The 23,379-nt window shown below is 33.8% G+C and overlaps 1 pseudogene; it reads left to right on the forward strand.

Moving 5' to 3' along the window:
- The first annotated feature begins 11,074 nt into the window (after window positions 1-11,074).
- LOC127553284 (ubiquitin domain-containing protein 2-like) lies at window positions 11,075-11,753 on the forward strand (annotated as a pseudogene).
- Window positions 11,754-23,379: the final 11,626 nt, after the last annotated feature.

The raw sequence follows: 23,379 nt of genomic DNA on the forward strand, positions 1-23,379 counted from the left end.
ATCCTTTCCTACCTCAGTTGTTACAACATCTGTTTACAACATTGTTGTAAGGATCAGATAAAGCATTATTTTAAGAGAGATGTAATCTTAAAACCCTATGTGAATGCTAGCTATTATTATGCTGATGTAGAGGATAATTTTGTTCCAATAAGGTGGATGAAGTGTCTTCTGAATTTTGAGGTTATTTAATTTCACTGCTCTCAAAGAAGCTTAGAGAATTTTCGGCATTGGGACAGATCTATATTTTCCTTAAAATCAGTCAGATTGTTTTGAGGAACAAAACTCTTGATTGATCTTGATTAGAATGAGGATCCACCTTGGTTACAAGTTATCTGAGATTTCTGTATTAAATGTTTTCAAGCTGGCAAGATGTTAGATCACATGACTTAATTGAATTGGGAATGGCAGGTGAATGACTAGTTTTAGTGTAATGAAACTTCTAAATAAGCAGCAGGTCATGCTATGATTTCTTTAACATCATTATAGGACAAAATCTAAGCCATGAAGCATTTGAAATAGAAATGATTAACTTTAGTAAGTCCTCAAACATTTACTAGCTGAGTGATCCTTGACAAGTTCCCCAATCTTTCTAAGACAATTTTTTTCCTCTATTAAAATGAGTCTAATAACTCTTCCTAAGACACTTAGTTACTGTGAAAATCACATAAAGGGAACTGCAAACATTAAAGTACTATATAAATCAAAATGATCTTTATTAGCCAGAGTGGAGAAGAGAACAGAATGGGTGTTAAAAGACATGGGTTCAAATGCTGTTTCTGTTTCTAAGATCTGTGTCAACTAAGGCAAGGTATTCACCAATCTGGATTTATTATTCCTGTCCAAAAAATAAAAGGGGAAGTAATACCAAAAAAGAAAATGAAAAGAAAAAGAAGATAAAGGGAGAAAAAAAAACAGAAAAGAAACAAACATTGATCAAGTAATTTGCTATATGCCAAACACAGTGCTAAGTCTTAAGTACAGAGGACTTTTGAAATTCCTTCTGGATCTAAAGCCATGATCCTTTGATTTTTATTTACCATTTATAAGTCATCTAGGAAAGAAACATGTCCCTCTTTCGGTCATCTTTGGAACTTTTAAGCAAATGTTTTTCATTTTCTTTTTACTAAATAATATAATAAATTGGTAGGAAGAGACCTTGAGAAATAGTCATTTGAATTAATTAGAAACAACTGTCTTATCTGGAATTATGCTCAAAAAGTTATCAAACTGCATACCCTTTGATCCAGCAGTGTTACTTCTGGGCTTATATCCCAAAGAAATACTAAAGAAGGGAAAGGGACCTGTATGTGCGAAAATGTTTGTGGCAGCCCTGTTATAGTGGCTAGAAACTGGAAATTGAATGGATGCCCATCAATTGGAGAATGGCTGGAAAAATTGTGGTATATGAATGTTATGGAATATTATTGTTCTGAAAGAAATGACCAGCAGGATGAATACAGAGAGGCTTGGAGAGACTTACATGAACTGATGCTGAAATGAGCAGAACCAGGAGATCATTATACACTTCAACAACGATACTATATGAGGATGTATTCTGATGGAAGTGGATTTCTTTGACAAAGAGACCTAACTGAGTTTCAATTGATAAATGATGGACCGAATCAGCTACACCCAAAGAAAGAACACTGGGAAACGAATGTAAACTATTTGCATTTTTGTTTTTCTTCCCGGGTTATTTTTACCATCTGAATGCAATTCTCCCTGTGCAACAAGAGAACTGTTTGGTTCTGCAAACATATATTGTATCTAGGATATACTGCAACATATTTAACATATATAAGACTGCTTGCCATCTAGGGGAGGGGGTGGAGGGAGGGAAGGAAAAAATTGGAACAGAAGTGAGTGCAAGGGATAATGTTGTAAAAAAAAAAAAAAATTACCCTGGCATGGGTTCTGTCAATAAAAAGTTATTATAAAATAAAATAAAAAAAATAAGAAAACTGTCTTATGCTCCATGATACTAATGAACCAACTCAGTTGAACTCATTACTTTTCAATTGATTCTTTTGGCATTGTGTAGACACAGACAGAGCCTAACATAGACAAAAGGATATCACGTCTATTTATAAACTCACAGAGAATGTAATTATACCATCTGATGAAATTGTCCATGTAATTCTCTTAAACAAAAAAGGAAGAAAAAAGAAAGAAAGAAAGAAAGAAAGAAAGAAAGAAAGAAAGAAAGAAAGAAAGAAAGAAAACAAGAAAGAAAGAAAGAAAGAAAGAAAAAAGAAAGAAAGAAAGAAAGAAAGAAAGAAAGAAAGAAAAAAGAAAGAAAGGAAGGAAAGAAGGGGAAAGCTGCAGAAAAAAAGAAAAGAATAAAGAGCAGAAAGGAAAGGAAAAAAGAAAGAATAAAAAAAGAAAGATGATCTTTATTTATAAAATAATCTCATTTTTTGACTGAGATTTCCTTTTTTTTCAGTGACAAGAGACAATGACTAATTATGTGCTTTAAACCACCATATCATTTCGTAGAAATGACAAAAACCTAGACAAATATGTTGTTAATTCTTGGGTCATATTTTTCATTTCTATTGAATTTTGGTTTGTGTTTCTTATTTGATTGTTTTGTATTGTTTAGATTTAGCTTCATTGCCTTTAGATCTTGATTCTGGGGGCTGTAGATAATTAGTTGGGCTAATCAATTATAATTAAAAATCATATGAATGGATTTTCATTTGGATTTACCAGGCATATACCAAGACAAATTTATGGCTAGAACTTAGCTCGGTTGAAACTCTCACCAATCACTGTACAGGGTCCATCTGCTTTAGCCATATTTGGTCACACAGCCCCAAATTTGAAAACTCCTATCCCACGTAATCAGAAAAACACCTGAGAATTGACAGAAGAGTCATCTTAAATGTCCCTTCCAGATGTGGCCAAATAAGAACAGCTTGCCCAGCTATTCTTTTCACAATGTGAGTTGGGTGAGCCATTAACTGAATCTCTTAAAGAATTGTTCAGTGCCACACCAATCAAACTGCCAAAAAATTATTTTATAGAGCTAGGAAATGTTTTAGCAAAATTCATCCAGAAGGAAAACAAAGACAAACAAATATCAAAAGAATTAGTGGGAAAAAATACAAAGACAATGGGTTACCAGTATTAGATCTAAAACTCTATTAAAAAGTAGCAATCATCAAAAACAAATGGTATTAGCTAAGCAATAGAGTGGTAAATTAGTACAATAGGTTAGATACACATGACACAATAATCGATGACTCTGGTAATGTAGAATTTGGTTAACCCCCAAACTCCAGTTTCTGGAATAAGAACTCATTATTTCACAAAAATTTCTGGGAAAACTGGAAAATAATATGTCAGACACTTGGCATAGACATAAATCTCACACCTCATTCGAAAATAAAATCAAAGTGGGTACATGTTTTGGGCATAAAGGGTGATACCATAAATAAATTAGGACAGGAAGGGAGGACTGGGGGGAAATTTTATAGCCAGTGTTTCTGATAAAGGTCTCATTTCTAAAATATATAAAAATATAAATACAAATACAAATAAATACATAAAAATAAAAAAAACTGAATTTTTATTTATTTATTATTAAAGCTTTTTAATTTTCAAATGATATATATGGATAATTTTTCAATATCAACCTCTGCAAAACCTTGAGTTTTAATTTTCCCCCTTCCTCCTATCCCCTCCCCTAAATAGCAAATGATCCAACATATGTTAAACATGGGAAAAATATATGTTAAATCCAATATTTTGCATACATATTGTACAATTAGCTTGATGCACACAAAAAAATCAAATCAAAAAGGAAAAAAAAATGAAAGAAAACAAAATTCAAGCAAACAACAAAAAAAGTGAAAATGCTATGTTATGATCCATACTCAGTTCACATAATCCTCTCTATGGATGTAGATGATGTTCATCAACACAAGATCATTGGAACTGTTCTGAATTCTTTCATTGTTGAAAAGAATCACTCCCATCAGAATTGATCATCATGTAATCTTGTTGCTGTGTACAGTGATCTCATGGTTCTGCTAATTTCACTTAGCATCAGTTAATGTAAGTCTCTCCAGATCACTCTGAAATTATCTTGCTGATTATTTTTTATAGAACAATAATTTTCCATAATATTCACATGTCATAACTTAATCAGCCATTTTCCAATTGATGACTATCCACTCAGTTTCCAGTTTCTTGCCACTACAAAAAGGACTGTCACAAATATTTTTGCACATGTGGATCCCTTTCCCCCAACCCATTCAACATGTAAAGGACTGCTTGCCATCTAGGGGAAGGGGTGGAGGAAGGGAGGGGAAAAATTGGAACAGAAGTGAATGCAAGGGATAATGCTGTAAAAAATTACCCTGGCATGTGTTCTATCAATAAAAAGTTATTTAAAATAAATAAATAAATATGTTAAAGTATAACATGTAAAAAAAAAAAGAACACATTATTTGACAAAAATTGCTGGGGAAATTGGAAATTAGTATGGCAGAAACTAGGCATTGACCCACACTTAACACCATACATCAAGATAAGGTCAAAATGGGTTCATGACCTAGGCATCAAGAATGAGATTATAAATAAATTGGAAGACCATAGGATAGTTTACCTCTCAGACCTGTGGAAGAGGGAGGAATTTATGACCAAAGAAGAACTAGAGATCACTATTGACCACAAAAGAGAAAATTTTGATTATATCAAATTGCAAAGTTTTTGTACAAACAAAACAAATGCAGACAAGATTAGAAGGGAAACAATAAACTGGGAAAACATTTTTACAGTCAAAGGTTCTGATAAAGGCCTCATTTCCAAAGCATATAAAGAATTGACTCTAATTTATAAGAAATCAAGCCATTCTCAAATTGATAAATGGTCAAAGGATATGAACAAACAATTCTCAGACAAAGAAATTAAAACTATTTATAGACATATGAAAATATGCTCCAAATCATTATTAATCAAAGAAATGCAAATTAAGACAACTCTGAGATACCACTACACACCTTTTAGATTGGCTAGAATGACAGGGAAAGATAATGCAGAATGTTGGAGGGGATGTGGGAAAACAGGGACACTGATACATTGTTGGTGGAATTGTGAACACATCCAGCCATTCTGGAGAGCAATTTGGAATTGTGCTCAAAAAGTTATGAAACTGTGCATACCTTTTGATCCAGTAGTGTTTCTACTGGGCTTATACCCCAAAGAGATACTAAAGAAGGGAAAGGGACCTATATGTGCCAAAATGTTTGTGGCAGCCCTGTTTGTAGTGGCTAGAAACTGGAAAATGAATGGATGCCCATCAATTGGAGAATGGCTGGGTAAATTGTGGTATATGAATGTTATGGAATATTATTGTTCTGTAAGAAATGAACAGCAGGATGAATACAGAGAGGACTGGTGAGACTTACATGAACTGATGCTAAATGAAATGAGCAGAACCAGGAGATCATTATATACCTCAACAATGATACTGTTTGAGGATGTATTCTGATGGAAGTGGATCTCTTCGATAAAAAGAGCTAATTCAGTTTCAATTGATCAAGGATGGACATAGCAACAACACCCAAAGAAAAAACACTGGGAAATGAATATAAACTGCTTGCATTTTTGTTTTTTATCCCGGGTTATTTATACCTTCTGAATCCAATTCTCCCTGTGCAACAAGAGAACTGTTCAGTTCTGCACATATATATCTTATCTAGGATATACTGTAACTTATTTAACATGTAAAGGACTGCTTGCCATCTGAGGGAGGGGGCGGAGGGAAGGAGGGGAAAAATCAGAACATAAGTGAGTGCAAGGGATAATGCTGTAAAAAAATTACCCTGGCATGGGTTAAAAAAAAAAAACGAATTGGAAAATGAGTAGGTGCCCATCAACTGGGGAATGACTAAACAAGTTGTGGCATATGAAGATAATGAAACATTACTGTTCTATAAAAAATGATGAACAATCTGATTTTAGAAAGGCAGGGAAGATTTACATGAATTGATCCTGAGTGAAACAAGCAGAACCAGGAATCTCAATCTTGCTCTATCAGAACTAGATAAATGAAGACAAAACAAATAGGAAAGAAATTAAGGAGATAAATGGAATTTTTTAAAAGTTAGGATTAGTAGATTTTTGGACATAACTGAAGGGACAAAAAGGAATATACTTTTTCTCAGTGACATATGGAAGCCACACAAAAATGATATTAATTCATAAAACATCAAAATAAAATGCAGAAATAGTAAATGCATCTTTTTCAGAACATGATGCAATAAAAATTACATGAAATAAAGGACAGGGAAAATAGAGCAAAAATGAATTGGAAAATAAAGAATCTAATCCTAAAGAATGAGTGGGTAAAATAGCAAATCATAGACACAACTGGAAGAATATCAATTGCTTATTGATAGAATGGACAATATTATAGAAATGATAATTCTGTCTGTATTGATCTACTTGTTTAGTGCCATACCAATCAAACTGCCAAAAATTTTTATGTAACTAGGAAAAAACATTCATCTGAAAGAAAAAAAAATGGTTTAGACAAGGGAATTGATGAAAAGGATGGTGGCATAGAAGTACTAGACATAGAAATCTATTATAAAACAGCAAGCATCAATAGCACTTGGTACTGGATATGAAAGTGAGGTTGATTAGTGGAATAGTTAGGTTCACAAGATAAAATAGTCAATGGCTGTAGTAATCTAGTATTTGATAAATACAAAAATCCCAGCTTCTGGAATAAGAACTCACTATTTGATAAAAATTGATGGAAAAATTGGAAAATGATATGGCAGAAACTAGGCATTGACCAACATCTGACTCCCTACACCAAGATAAAGTCAAATTGGGTACATGATTGAGGCATAAAGAGTGATATTATAACCAAATTAGAAGAACAAAGAATAGTTTACCTCTCAGATCTATGGAAAAGAAAGGAATTTGGGGCCAAAGAAGAACTTCAGTACATTATTGAATGTGAAATGGATAATTTTTATTATATTAATTTAAAAAGTTTTATACAAACAAAACCAATACAGACAAAATTAGAAGGAAAGACTCCCCATACAGTCTTGTATGGCATAACTGATTTATTCAGTAATTCAAAAGATCGCAGGTCACAACTTAATAGGTCATAAAGCATGAAATCAAACATATTCCTAAAGCCAGAAAGACCTCCAGAAACTGTATAGTTTAACTTATTCATTTAACAAATGGTAGAACTAAATTTTGCATTCAAGGATTCTGATAAAAGCCTCATTTCTAAAATATTAGAGAATTGATTCAAATTTATAAGGATTCAAGTCATTCTCCAAGTCATAAATGGTTCAAGGACATGAAGAGACAATATTCAGAAGAAATTAAAGCCCATTTCTAGGACTACGAAAAAATGATCTAAATCATTATTAATTAAAGAAATGCAAATTAAGACAGTTCTGAGATATCACTACACACATACAGCATAACTTCATACCTTTCTATAGTTTCCTCCCTTTTTCTTGTACTATTGTTACTTTGTGACATACTCTTTTGAATTTTTTCTCTATCTCAGTAGTAAGATGCCTCAGTTCCTAAGAGTTCTGACTGGAGTCAGGATAATTGGTTCAAATTCACACTCAGTCATTTATTGGCTATTTGAGACTGAGCAAGTGATTTATTCATTGTTTGCTTCAATTTTTACAAATAAAAAAGGGCCACAATAATTGCTTCTACCCCCAAGGCTGTTGTGAGTATCAAATGTGACAAAAATGAGATAATATTGATATAGTACTTACCATGACATCAGGTATAAATGAAACACTTAACCAGTGTATATTTTGCACTCACATGTGTGTGTATATTAAATACATAATGTATAAAAGTTATATATATATAATATATATGTTTATGAATACATAAAAACTTTTCTAATAACAAACATCTTCTTTCTTATATTTTGTTATTGGGATTTATCTCTCCAAGGGATACATCAGCAACCTAGATGAAGATTTCATCAGCATCATCTGTACTACTTCCTCCTAAAATTTGTTACTCTGTAGTGTTCATATTTCCCGCTTGAAGCTCAGGATTGACTTTGACCACAATTGCAGTATGAATCAGTATTGATCATTTTGAACACTTCATCAAATTTAGATAACAATTTAAGGTGGACTTTTTTTTTAAAGCAGCATTGAAAAGGCAAAATACATTTTGAAGAATAAAAAAAAGTATTTATAATGGAGGTTTAAGGTTTTCTCTTTTTTTTGAGAAAATGACTAAAAATGATAAATGGATTGATAATTAATAAGGTTTATAATTGAATATCTATGTGCTATCTAGCCAATTTTTTTTTTCTGTAAGAGACAATTGCAGTCTGTTTTTGTTGTTGTGATAATAGTAGTTCACATTTTAAGGTGGAATGACTGTAGAGAAGCAAATACATTATTTGGTTCCTTAAAATGAAAAGGTACAAAACACTGAATGATGGAGCAATCTATGTTTTATGAAAACCATGAGACATTGAAGAATAAGGTTTTGCTTAACAAGTTAGTTATGGGCTTAAATTTTTACCTACTTTTGAATACAAGCCTGAATCATCACCTAGATCACTGCCTTTCTGTGACTGAGAGGTTTGAGCAACTCCATGAAACTATGAACTATGCTGTGCAGGATTACCCAGGGCAAACAGATCCAAATGGAAAGTTTTGACAAAGGATGATCCTTGGAGAAGAAATGGCAAACTATTCCAATTTCTTTACTAGGAAAACCCCATGTTCAGTGGCCTGAAGTACTATAGTCCATAGGGTAAGAAAGAGTTAGACACAACTAAATGACTGAACAACAAGAGAGTAAAAATGAAAAATGAAAATGATCATGATTCCTTTCATGGTACCACAATGGACCAGCCTTAAGACAGTAAATAAATCTAAATCTGTATATTTATATGTATTTGTATACTATATATATATATATATATATATATATATATGTATATATATATATACATATATATATATATATATATATATATATATATTCACATACACACATATATATAGGGCATGAGTATCAAATAAATAAATGTGGGTGTGTGTATATATATATTATATATATGTAAAGTACTTATAAAATGTTTTGTGACACACAATTATCTGCAAAGTTTTATTGATTCCATCTCTATAACATTTCCCCATGTTTTCTTTTTTTTTTTTACATAATCAGCATTCTACTTTAGATCATTATATTTTTTCTGAACTCTTTTAGTAGCCTCCTAGTTGGTCTTCATGACTCAAGCCTCCTCCAGCTCCATTTCAAATGCCACATAGCTGCCATAGTGAAATTCTTAAACCTCAAATTTCACTGTCACCTTATCTGTTTTTTCAATAAATTGCAACTCTTTTCCTTACAAGTTCCTGAATTGCTAAAATAACTATTTTATATAAAATAATAATACCAAATAATTAAATAAGTCAAATATAAAAATTGGGTTCCAAATTTACATACACACATACATACATATGATATATTCATATACATATATGTTTGTATTGATAGAATTGTTTTGTTCATCTTTTGCCCTGATCAATCTAAGAAAGTTAGCTGTAATTTTAATTTCTTAAATATATCAACAATAATTTACTATGTTATAGGATAATTCAATGATAAGTAATAAACTGAAGTTTCCTCTCCTTCTGGGACATTAATCTGAGGTGAAGAATGAAATAGAAACACAGATGTTAAATGAATGTGCAGTCTTCATCTATATAACTACATTGCTAAATACCAAATTCCTAATTAAAAGGGCTCATTCTGTAAGTCAGATTCTCATAGATTCTTTTAGGTTTTCTCTTCAGCCCATTGCACACAGTATCTAAATCAAGTACTTGCATAGATGTCACAAACAGTATAGATTGATGAAATAGGCAATAGGAATGGGTTATTGAGAAAGAAACTATGCCATTGCTTTTTGTAACATCTGTCTTCCACAATAGCTCCTGTAAATGCTTTAGTCAATCTCTTTGTCTTTCTTATATAATTTCCCAACATAAGCCCTAAGCTTTAAAAATCTTTGATGAAGTAGTTGTCATACTAATTAGTGATTCATTGAGGAGACATGTCCAAAGTAAATCAATGGGGAAATGAGAGAAATTAATACTGTATTATTAATAACTATGAATTTATGATATATGCTATTCTTCTTCAAATTCTTAAAAAAGATCAACTTTTTCATCTCTGAGTGATGAAATTACTACCAGAACCCAAGGCACATACTTATTCTTGTTGACTAGGTTGGCTTGGTCAGGACCCCATCCTAACTGTAATTTTTTTTAGAATATAAACAGAATATAGTCTTGACAAGTATATGCCTGGGAGAGGAATTCCTTGATCTTTATCCCCTCCATTAGAATTTAGGGCAACCCAACTCAATAAGGAGAAAATTAGCCAGAGAATTCCAGCTAGAAAATGGCTTTTCCTTTCCACTTGAGGCAACTATGTCTCATCATTATCAATACAAGTTCTTAGCAGTTCTTAGAACTGAATACTTTTAGCCCAACTCCTCATTAAATATTAACAATTAGGGTTGAGTACCACCTATCAAGGTACTTCCCTTTCAGAAGGGATTTAAGACATTCCAGAGACTCTCCTCATGTCTCTGATTACCAAGAGACACCACTGACCATCAATTTGTTGATTACAGACTATCTTAATTAATTGATCATTAATTACCCTGAAACTTTATCCTTTGATGGGTTTTATTCATCAGACTCCTTTGGTGTTTCATAATCTACCTTTCCAAATTTTTGACACCATCCTCCCCTTTCTGCTTACTAAGACCCAATCAAACAGATAGCACTGTTTTCTATCAAACATTAACTAGTACATGCTAGCCCAGTGCTTTTGCATAAATTGTCTCCCATACCTGGAATTCTATCTCTTCATACCTGTGAGATTTAGAAACTCTGGTTTGCATGAATTCATATACAAATATCTACATAGACTGTTGAAAATAATGGCTTTAGCAGCAGCAGCAGTAACAGTGGTGGCTTCAGTGACAGTGGCAATCAAAGAGGAGGAAGCAGAGAGGCAGAAACATCCCATGGGTATTTCTGTGGATATCCAGAATGACTCTTCAGGCAGCCTCAACAAGAACTTAGAAAACACCTGAATTGTTTTGGGTTATAATCAGCTTCTGAGAAAAAAAAAAAAACCCAAAGTGATTATCCCATGATAGATTAACCACTGCACAGCAAGAGTTGAATTTTGAAATACCACACCAACCTTTGAAGGTTGCAAAGAAATTTGAGATGCTCTGAAGACTGCGTATGTGTATATGAGAAAATGATCATGAATGGGCACAAGAAATCCCTGAAGATACAAATGTTACATTACCACATGATGCCCTTACAGAGTGTTGTGGTGAACTAAGAAATATATATCAATTTCAGTCTATTGCTTGGCTCCATCAATCAACATAATTGAAGAAAAAAGTTAAATGAAACCCTAGATATTATGGATCCAGCATCAAATTCTGGATATGAATGTCAACTTCATTTAGGTTTTTCCATAGACAAAGATTTCAGACTTTTGTCTTATAGTACATCCACATTGTGCCTCATAAAGAGAAGGTTGAATTCAGAGGAAGGGTAAAACCAAATAGTCTGGTTCTTTTCAGATAGGCCACTCACTGTTAAAATGAAACTTAGATCCCCAAAAAATTATATAATTAGGTTATTATGAGTCAACCCTTACACAATCCAATGCCAATTAAGAACTAAACTAGCCTTGGTGACATTTTTTCTCTTCTTTTGGCTTTTCCTCCTTTATTACATGAAATTAATTTTCACTGCCTTTATTTACTCATGAATGGATTTAGTTCTGAGGAATGACCAATGAAAAATTCTATCTGTGATGGAGATCTACACAGAAACTAAAACGTGAGTCAGCTTTTGAGATTCATGTGATTTCCTTCTCTAATGTGAGAGAGTAAATGGAAAAGAAAACCATTTATTAAAAACCCAAACAGAAACTGAACATAAATAGCTATATTTAAATGACCTGAACAATGAATAAACCAGTCATCCATAAGGAACTACCTTTTTAATTCAGAATAATTTTTTTTAAAGCAAGCCAAATTAGGCTACTGTTGGAATCCTTACTAACTGCTAACTAATTAGAGTTGATCTAATCTTACAAGAAGATGTTTTGGCCAGAACCTGAAACAAGGTACTAAGTAGAACTAATTAAGACAAGGCTTGTGTTCACACCTTTACTCATTGGAGTCCACAAGTATGCTAGCTTCACAAAGTACACTTTCTAACTTCAAAGGAGTCCACACCTCCCTTTAAGAGCTTTAAGCTCATTCAACTCTAATTAGTTAGCAGTTAGTGGCTGGGCTCCCCAGAAGGAGATAAGAGAGACCTTCCATCTCTGTCTTGGTTGGAGGCTGAAGAAAGCAGAGGCAGAAGCAAAGGACAAAGCGGCAAGAGCTCTTGGAACCAAGCAGAGAGATAGGCCTCTAAGCTAACCGGGCTATATTGGAGATAATAAAAGATCTGAACTTTCATCACCTGGCTGCATTTGGGAAGAAGATCACCACATTTTGGCGCCCAATGTGGGGCCGATTCAGATCCATCTGAACTAGATCACCACATTTTGGCGCTCTGAATGTGGGGCTAACAGACCCCCTCAGTGGATTTCAGTGGAAAAGCTCCGATCCTGATTCAAGTGAAAAAGCCTCTGATCCTGATCCAGTGGAAAAGACTCATCAACCCAGAAATTAGGGTGAGTGCAACAAAGAAATTTTGTTAGAAGAGTTAAAGTAGAATTTCAGCTAAGATGGGACAGATATTTAGAAAACAGCCTGTTTCTGTTCAAGGAAAATGTTTAGAGAGCATTGTCAAAATTATGGAAAGCCAAGGTTTAATTATAATTTTGGAGCAGATCACTGAATTTTTAGAAATTGTTAAATACATATGTCCTTGGTTTTCTACAGAAAAGGAATTAGATTTAGATGAATGGAAATTAATCGGAGAAAAACTGGGTGAATGCTACAGATCTAATTCAAACTCAGTGCAGTGGACATTAGAAAGAGAGGATCTTTTTTATAATAGAAATGGACCTGACTCAATTTCCAAAGACATAATTAATACATATAATGTAATACAATTGGCTATAAGAAGTTATTTAAGTGATAGAATGATGAAAAGGAAAGTACAGGAGGAAGAAGTGCCAACTTTACTAGGTGAAAAGGAGGACAAATCAGATGAGAATGGAGTTAATTACAATTCTGAGTATGATACTTCACAGCAGGAGGAATTAGGTGATTCCACATCTCATGACCCTCCCCCCGCAATTAACCCTTCATGGGTGGAACAAGGGGGAGGGAGAGAGACAGAAACACAGTCAGCTTCTCCTGTAAAGCAGAATTTGACAAGATTAGAAGATGTTACTAGAAAATTTGTCTTATGAAATCCTAATCCCGAATGACTGGAAATCCATCGCTAAAACATGTCTTGAACTGGGACAAAATTTATTGTGGCTTTTGGAGTTTCATGAATTATGTAGGATTCAAGCCCAACGCAATAGGCAAACAGGAGCTATTGTACAAGTTGCTTTTGACCAACTAGCTGGAGAAGGTCAGTATGCAGAGAGTTCAGAACAGATTTATTATCCCATAACAGTGTATGAGCAAGTTTCTAAGGCTGCAATAAAAGCTTGGAATTCTCTCCCTGGACAGAAAGATGGAAATAATGCTTTCACAAAAATAGAGCAAGGTCCCAATGAACCTTTTGCAGATTTTGTGGGACGTTTACAAACAGCTGTAATAAGAACCATTGGAGACAATGCAGCAACAGAAATAATGACTAAACATTTGGCTAAGGAAAATGCCAATGAGGTTTGCAAAAGAATTATATGGGGGCTAGACAAAGATGCTCCTTTAGAGGAAATCATAAGACGCTGTGCCACAGTGGGCACAAATGCTTATTATGCCCAGACTATGATGAACATGGAAAGACAAGGTCCTTCTTGGCAGAGGAATTCTAGAGAAACTTGTCGATGTTTTCAATGTGGAAAAGTTGGACATTTGAGAGCTCATTGTAGATATGGAGATAGAGTGAGAAGACAGGGTGAGAGAAAACCCAAAACTCCATGTCCAAAATGTAACCGAGGCTTTCTTTGGGCCTCTAAATGTATATTGACCCAGAGGAAGGAGAGGCAAGGCCCAGCTCCAAAGTATCAATCAAAGAACAGGTGGGGCATGATAGCAGCTGAGGTTACACCCAGAGATACTTTAGAAATTCAGAACTCTGATGTCATCAACCAACAGAAAAGCAATCAGGAAAAAGCATTAATTAAAGCAAAAAATGAAGGAGAAAATATATCTGATTTTATAAATGCATATCCTGTGATTGAAGAGCTCAACTCCTCAGGTCAAAAAGAGAGAAAATACACTCCTTTTAATTTGGGAAAAATTAAAGATTTGAAAAAGGGTTGCACTCTTTATGGGGCTACATCATCTTATGTGACAAGTTGGGATTTCAGCAGAATTACGCCAGAAGCCCTCTCTTCAAGGCAAGACAGATTCAACTTGGTACTGGCTCTGGAGGCTGAAGAAAGCAGAGGCAGAAGCAAAGGACAAAGCGGCAAGAGCTCTTGGAACCAAGCAGAGAGATAGGCCTCTAAGCTAACCGGGCTATATTGGAGATAATAAAAGATCTGAACTTTCATCACCTGGCTGCATTTGGGAAGAAGATCACCACATTTTGGCGCCCAACGTGGGGCCGATTCAGATCCATCTGAACTAGATCACCACAGGCTACTTGAAAAAATTCTACTGCATAATTTGCCCCCAAATGCTTTGGTGGCAATAGAATTGCCATATTTATGATGTTTCTTTTCTGATTTTAACTGCCATTTTTCAAAACTCATTCTTTAAGGGTAACAGTGATATATGTATTCTTAGCATTATGTTTCAGTACTGCTTTCTCCTTTTCCATATGTTTAGATTTTTTTATGTTCATACCAAGCAACTTGGATACCTTTTCTCAAGCTGGTGATAAGCATTCTTATGCTCTTACTGACTTCTGGAGCCCTAAGCAATAATTTAGTAAATAAAATAAAGTTTATTATATTATTAAAAAATAAAATAATACTTTTAAACTATTAGATATATGTGTATACTGTATGTGTTCCATATGATTTATGCTGCAACAACCATATTTATCAACAATACTACTTTTCTGTCTAGTCCATCTGCATGTGTTTTTCTATTCCCCATATGCACATATTAAAGCAATACAAGTTTGTGGTTTTATTAGTAATAAAGTACTAAATAGTACAGAGAGACAGAGTTGATAGGCAAGAATAACAGAACGGAAAAGATGACCATATGATGATTTTCTTTTAATGAGAAAAAGAACAATAAGATCTTGAACACTCTCTTTTGCAACAAAGAGATGTCATTAATAAAAGACTCGGGAAGGGAGATACTTACTAAAGAAAGTATAGATTTTTGAAGAACTAAAGAAATCCACTAAGAAGTCAAGTAGATGAAAGATACTTATTGACCATAATTATAAAAGCAATTCTGTGAGAAGTCTAATGATAAGCCTATCAGTACATATGTCTCAGTCAGATATTGTGGACATATAATTAGCATGAAAGGATATTTGGTGTGGAATCCAAATGTGATAGCATTGGAATTGCATAGTCAAAAGATAGGATGTCATATATAAAGAACGGTAAGGAAGTCAGTGCCATTGTGTTGTAAAGTAAATGAAGAGGAGTAAGAAGTAAAAAAAAAAAAAAAAAAAAAAAAGGTTATATTTACGTAAAGATAGGTTATCTTTGATCTTAGAGATAATTTTAGTGATAAAACCCTTCAATTTTAGTTCAAATAATATTTTAGCAAAAGTTCTTCCTCAAATATCCCCACAAACGATTTTCCAGACTCAGCTCTTTTTAACCTTTTAGATGGGGAAATCACTACCTTATAATGTAGAATTTTTTCCTTTTAAGTCTGAATTACTGCAATGATTTTCCTTACATCAAGTTAAAATTGTCTATCACAAATTTTACCCTAGTTATTCCCTTTGAATGCAAGGAAAAGAATTTAGTCCCCTTTTCTAGTGCTTGAAGACAACTGGTATATCTATTATAATTGGAATTATTTTGTTCCAAGACTATTGGAATTTTTTCTTCCTCAGACTGAAAAAAAAAAAAAAACAGTTCTTCAATTGATTGACTAATTGGTTGACACAATTCTCAATTCTTTTAACCAAAACTCAATGACTATTCATGTGTTAAACAATTTAGTGCCTTGTAACCATACTGATCAGCCTTCTCTGGATATGCCTAATTTTGTCAAGTCAATCATAAACTATGATACTAAAAATGAGACAACATTCCAATTGTGGTAAAACTAAGACTGCAGACCTAATGATTATCTCATATTATTGTATCAACTCATCTTAAAATTATGTTCTTTACTTTATTTCATTTTTACTTTCAGAATTCATACTGAACTGGTTATTCAAGAAAGACCACAGATCTTTTTCATGTGAACTGTTGCTAAGGTATACTCTTGCCCTCCTATCCTTATATTGTTGATTTTAGAGGCCAAATGAAAGATATCGTTGTTGTTTATTGTAATTAAATTTCATCTTGCTGTATTCAGCCTATTCCTCAACATTTCCAACAACTTTCAAAATTCTGATTTTGCAATCCAATTTTTTTTTTAGTAAGCAATTCAGCATTTTGTCATCCCCAAATTTGATAAGCATGCTATCCATGATTTAGCCACACCATTGGTTAAAAAAAAAAAAAAAAAAAAAAGTTAGGTTAAAATAAGATCATGGACATATCACAAGAACTCTCTTAATCAGAGATCTCCCTGAAGCTTAGCACTGATTTGTGAATCACTATTGTTTATGTTTTGACATTAAACCAGTTCTGATTCTATTTGACTGCTATTGGTATCCATGTCATATCTTTCCTATAATATCTAAAATAATATTGTAAAAAACTCAAATGCCTAGATGAAATCCAGATTTTTTCAATGTAATCTTTTGGCAACTGTAAAAAACAGGAAATTAGGTAAGTCTGGCATAATATGCTCTTGATGAACCCACAAACATTCAACGATCTTCCCATTCTATATACACATAAAGAATAATTTCATTTATACAATACAAATTTTAAACAAGAATTAAGTTCACTAACTAAAGGTTGTTTAAAGCATCCATTATTTTTTTTCCTAGATTATGACATTTTCCCATGTCTAATGTTATAGATTACTTCCTAGTAATCATAATTTTTTCAATAGTTTTCAAATAGTGACTATACAATTTCTTTTGCATGTCCCTTTAGAAATCTTAGATATATTGTTATCTAGGCCTGGTGATGCAAAGTCATTGAAGACAGCTATGCAATTTCTTATCATCTTTTCACTTATCTTGATTCTTAGCTTTGGTACTCCTCAGGTACTTATTCTTGATTCTATCTTCTGTGTAATGGATACTTGCAAATAGAAGTGTACTGTGACATGTGTGTTTATCTAAACATGTGTAGGTATATGTATATGTGTATATAAAATATGCATATCTATCTGGTTGGCTGTGCATTTGCACCAGTTTTTTTTTTTTCAGACAACATAGTTTTATCTTATTTGTTAAAATTATCTTTATTTTTGTTAGAATAAGCCTGGGATATATCACATCTTGTCTCAAATTTTCTTTTAATATGTAGATTTTTGGAATAAAATTGTTTTCTTATGATTTGCTTCTTCATTTTATTTATGGACTAGTTAGTTTTTTAGGTGCTGATTAATCTAAGTTTTATAGCATAAAGACTGGAAATAGGAGAGAGTGTTGTTTTGCTTTATTATGTCAATTTCTAAGTTCTCATTAAATATGCCCTCATTTCTATTAAGCACAGAGAATATGCAACCATGAGTAATCTTTATAATAAATTTACTTTAAAATTCAATTCCAATTAAAAAAAATTCTATTGCATTTTCTTTGGTTGATCTAAAGTCAAAGATGGAAGCCAAGGAGAAACAAAAGGGCATTGATGATGCTTCTGATCACGTAGAAACTGAGAATTTACCAGATTACCTATTAAAGTGTCTTGGTCATTCCCCTGTGTGTTAAACTTCTTGTTGGTTAATTAATGGTTCACACTGCCTTTTAATTTGCCTTGAATGGATCATTAGCAAAGTAGCTTTGTTTAGAAAACCAAAGCCAATTTTTTTTTCTTTTCTGAGCTTTTCCCCTCATTCCTTCTTTCCTTTCTACCTTTTTTCCTCCTTCCCTTCCTCCCTTCCTCTCTTCTTTCTTTCCTTCCTTCCTTCCTCCCTTTCCCTCTCTCTCTCATTTTTCTTCCTTCCTTCCTTCCTTTCCCTCTCTCTCATTTTTCTTTCTTCCTTCCTTCCTTCCTTCCTTCCTACCTTCCTTCTTTCCTTCCCCTCTCTCTTATTTTTCTTTTTCTTTCTTTCTTTGCAATAAAACAGTATTATCCAATAAATAAGGTATATTTGCACCTCTAATGCATATGCTGCTGACTTACATAGTGTTGAAATAAATATTTCTTGAAATTGTTGCAGTTTGGACTTAATTTTTTTCTTAATTGTCAAAACCCTTTAATTTCATGGAAGCCCTTTGAACTTTGATTTTTCTGAAACAGAGCTACAAGTGAAAAAAATGAACTCAGCTCTGTTTTCACAGGAAAAGCAAAAGTATGTACTCAGTTATTGCAATGAATATGCATATGGATAAGTTCATGCTTACTAGCTTCAAAAAAACAGGTGTACTTTCCAAACATCTATTTCAGAAATCAGGTTATGGTTTAAATGTATTTCTGCCCCATTTAATAGTGCTATTTTCAGTTCTCCCCTACGTCGTCACCAGTCCCACAAATATTATCTTTATCCCCACTTATAGTCTCAGTGTAGAAGTACTTACAGAGCACCTACTATGTGTTCACTATTTTACTAAGTCTGAGAGTCAAAGAAAGACAAAAGACATTATATGTCATTTTAATGTCTAGGCTAGCTTTCTGGAGGTTCTTTGGAAGGGCTTTGGTCTCAGCAGAATAGTCACCCAGAAGATAGACAAGAATAGAGTCCAAAGACTTTATTGTCTCCTTCACAGTCTGTGTCTGTCATAGTCTGACCCAGTCTCAGTCTGACCCAGTCTCCTCCAGCTGTCTCACAGTCTTTCAGTCTCAACCAGTCTCTATCTGAGTCTGAGTTGTCCCCACTTTAAATACCCTATTATAATTACATCATTACAATATACTGAGTATAAGCAATCTAGAATGATTATATTATTATATCATACTAAATATATATGAACTAGAAAACCATTATGTCATCAATTCCACTGAGTTAAAACCTTGTTTCAAAAATACTTCTCCAGAGTTCCGGTCTTCTACATGTACTGACATAAAACAGAAAATTTTATGATAAATAAAATGGATTTTTTACTTAGTGGTATGGAAACACCATAGATTTTTCTGAATTGTGTCAACTGTAATGAAAATATTAGAAGCCTATTCATTAAATTTTGTTTTCCCTTCAAAATAAGGTGCTATAGATTGGCCAACACATAGAATAACTTCTGGAACAATTTACTGGCCATTAGGATGTTCTTATCTGTGTTTCCAAATGAATGTATGGGGGTTCTCAGAAGCTATATAGTGAATTTACATGGAATTAGATGTTTAACAAGTAGTAAACAAGATTTTATTGAGTACTTATTATGTTCTAGGCACTGTATATGCAAACTTGAGCTGAAAGAAAGTCTCTGAATTTAAATACCTTATATTCTAGCAGGAGGAGACAATAGTTCCACACTTGGATATTTTAATGAAAACAGAGAGCTTCCAGAAACCAGCTGGAAAAAAAATATGATTGGTCTAAATGTCCTTGTTAAAATGGAGCTTGGAGTAAGTAATAAGTCAATCTTATTGCATTTTGGTTTGGGTTCTAGAAAAACACAAAGTCATAGCCTCCTTCAGACAATATAAGTTGATGAAACCAGAGGACTTGAGTTACTTACATCTCCAAGCTTCAGTTTTCTCATTTATGAATTGTGGCTTACAATACTTAAAATATTTAACTTTAAAATATTGTTATGAGTTTTAAATGAGATTCTTTAGGTAAGTACTTTTTAGATTTTTAAAGTGACACTTGAATTCTATTAGTATAATTTAAATGATCATTTTTCATATATCTAAATATAAGTAATCAAATCCCATGTCACATTTTAAAGAGTGAAAAGCAATAATGGCCCATCTGCCTTTCCTTTACTTTGTACATGTGTTATTTACTAACAACATTTGCTTAAAATTAGAATAAGTTTATTCTATTGATTCTACCATTCTGAAATCATTTTTAAAAGCTACATCCAATCAAAGAGGGATTGGGGGGGTGGAATTATTTGATATTTATTTTTCACATGGATTCACATGGATTTACTTTTCTAAAGTTCTTTTTAGACTCATTTCATTAATCTTCACATCTTGTCTTTCTTGTAATTGTTTGTTTATTTAGTAACCTGAGCTTTTAGATACAAGGGAGTTGCCACAAAAGATTCAGTAAGATGAGGTCTACAATATATGGGATATCTAAAGTAATAAGTCTTTAGATCTCTCAGAATGAACAGCATTGATAAGGAACTTTGTAGCAATTTTCCAGACTGAAAGCTGGTGGCTGTTAACAATTGCCACTTCAAAAGAATCTTTGACAGCAGAGGTGTTGACAGCTAAGAGTGTATTTGAAAGAGAGTTCATAATAAAAAAATTTCTCCTTTGATTCAAATCTTGTTTTCTAAAGACACTAGTTATTGCTGGAGGGATTTTCAAAGGCTGGTATCTCTAATGTGCTATGACAAATAGTCCTTTAGGAATTATATAGAAGCCCATTTTTGAGAATGCAAAATTGATCACTTTCACTTGCTAATAGTTGATTATACCTCGTTTTCTAGTGTACTATGAGAATAATGCATAAATTGGTCCTTATAATAGTGCTTTATTACTTAATTGATAATTTGCTACTGTTATTTAGAGAGAAAGTACCCTAAAGCCCATGTCAGCAACCCTTCTATCAAAAGAAAATTGCAAATCCTTTCATTCCTTTTTATTCCTTCTCAAAGATCTCATACATTTATGTACTTGTGTGTGAGGTGAAGATGCTTGAATATATTAGTGGAAGTTTCTACATGAAACATTCTCCAGGCTTTTTCCTCATGGAATGGAGATAATTATTGTTTTTCCAACCTTTTTGTCCCAAGACCCTCTAGAAGACCTGGTATTTCACTACTGGAATTCATTTGACCTACTATACTATACTGTAGAGGGGCACAGATAGTAGGGGACTCTGGGTAAGGTATAAGACCCTTTTAGCCCAGAGGAAACCTGCTGACAATATCTGGTTTGGCTCCCTATCTCCTTTTGGTATTCACACCTTTTTCTGAGAAGTCAGGGAAGGCATTACTACCTGTGTTCTACTTGAAGCAAGGATACTTACAGCAGAATGTTTACTCAGTGTGATTGATGATATAATGGTTCTCTAGTTCACATATACTTGGTGTGATGTAATGATGTAATCACTCTAGTTGGCATATACTTAGTGTGAATGTAATGTTTCTACAGTTGGCACATGCTCAATGTGCTGTAGTGATGTAATCATACTAAGATATTTAAGGGCTAAGAGGACTGGAGAGGAGAGAGACTGGGTGCTCCAGCTGGATTTTGGACACTCAGATATAGACACAGAGGGGAGTCCAGGCTCCATCCTTGACCATCCTCATGGTGGCTCTACTGCCTCCTTCATTTATCCACTAAGACCAAGGCTTATCTAGAAATCCTCCATAAAGCTGGTCTGGACATTACACTATACATGACAATAATGTTTGCACTGGGTATCGTTTTGTGATTTTAGGGAAAGGTTCAGATTCGCTCCTATAAAATGATGCTCTCGGACTCAAGTAAAGTGAAAGTAAAATTTAATTATACAATACACGGAATAGATTGATTGCAATAACAGCTAATACAGCAAATAACACATAACAGACAAAGAATGATGAGGATTATGATTAGGATAGAGGAAAGAGATAGAGAATACTTCACCGATTCAAGCAAGCAGTAGAGTGGCTGGGGGCCCCATTCTGCAGCCTTCAACTCGATTGGGAAAAGTGGGTCCCAGGCAGATGAATATCTCCGTGGGTGAGGCTCCAAAATGGAGAATGCTTTGCCCGCTTTTTATAGGAATCAGGACAAAGAAGGCTTTGGGCCAAATGAAGACCTCATGTAAGACAGGGATGTTCCAACTAGGGCTCCAGGTGGTTTTAGTCAAATGTTGTATTGACAAGGGGGCCAGTCCTTATCAACAGCAACGGTTCCAAGGAGTGGCGAGTTCCTGGGATCACGTATTTGGAGCTAACACACAGGTGGTATGTGCCTATCTTATAGGTTAAAAAATGATCAAGTTCTCATGGAAGTAAGAGCTAAAACACCTGTTGTTATGGGTTAGGGAATGGTCAAGTTCTCACAGGGGGAGTCCTACCTCAGTTAGGTTCTCATGGTTTACATTGGAATTAGGTTCACATGGAGACTGGGTTCATATGGTTCGGATGGAGATTAGGTTCACATGGGGAAAGTCAAGTTCTTACAATGATTTGAAATGAACTTACTAATAAAATGGAGATTCCCTATTCAGGTATAGTGGAAAGTTAGGTTAGAAAGATGGATTTGGGAGCCATTATGCATGATATTCGGTACAAAGAAAAAGATAATTGATAGTTTCTAAGCTGAGAATAGTTTTAAGAGAGTGATATTCTTGGGAATAATCTTCAGGATTTTTTGGACAAACAAAAAATAGGTAGATAAATTGTGTAGGCATATTTAAGGTAAGGATGGGTATTCTTTATGTATCTACAGTAGGCTTCAATTTATACAGCCCAAATTAAATTCTCCCAATTCACTTGAAGAAATTAGAAAATAGAAGGATGATAAATAAAGGTGAATCATTTTCAGATTTTTATTGGTCAGCTTCTGGGGTGGAGCCAAGATAACAGTAAAATCAATAACCTTCTTGAGCTCTTCCAGTTTCCCTCAAAAACCATATGAAACCAAGTCTCTGAACTGAGTCTGATGGAATGAAAACACTCTCTAGCTCAGGATAAACTGGAAAAATTTCAAGAAAGGTCAGTCCCACTGAGATGACCTATAAGCCCAGGTCAGATAGATTGTGAGAAAGCTGGTGAGAGGATCTTAATCAGAGCAAATCACAGCAAATACCCTCAGTTCTGGCTCAGTAGAGGAGCAAATCCATGGGGTAGCTTTCAGTCCCAATTCAGAAGGCAAACTTTGAGAGATGAAGCTATTTCCTAAAAGAGGAGG

This window comes from Antechinus flavipes, chromosome 3 (assembly GCF_016432865.1).
Source record: "Antechinus flavipes isolate AdamAnt ecotype Samford, QLD, Australia chromosome 3, AdamAnt_v2, whole genome shotgun sequence".
Lineage (NCBI taxonomy): Eukaryota > Metazoa > Chordata > Mammalia > Dasyuromorphia > Dasyuridae > Antechinus > Antechinus flavipes.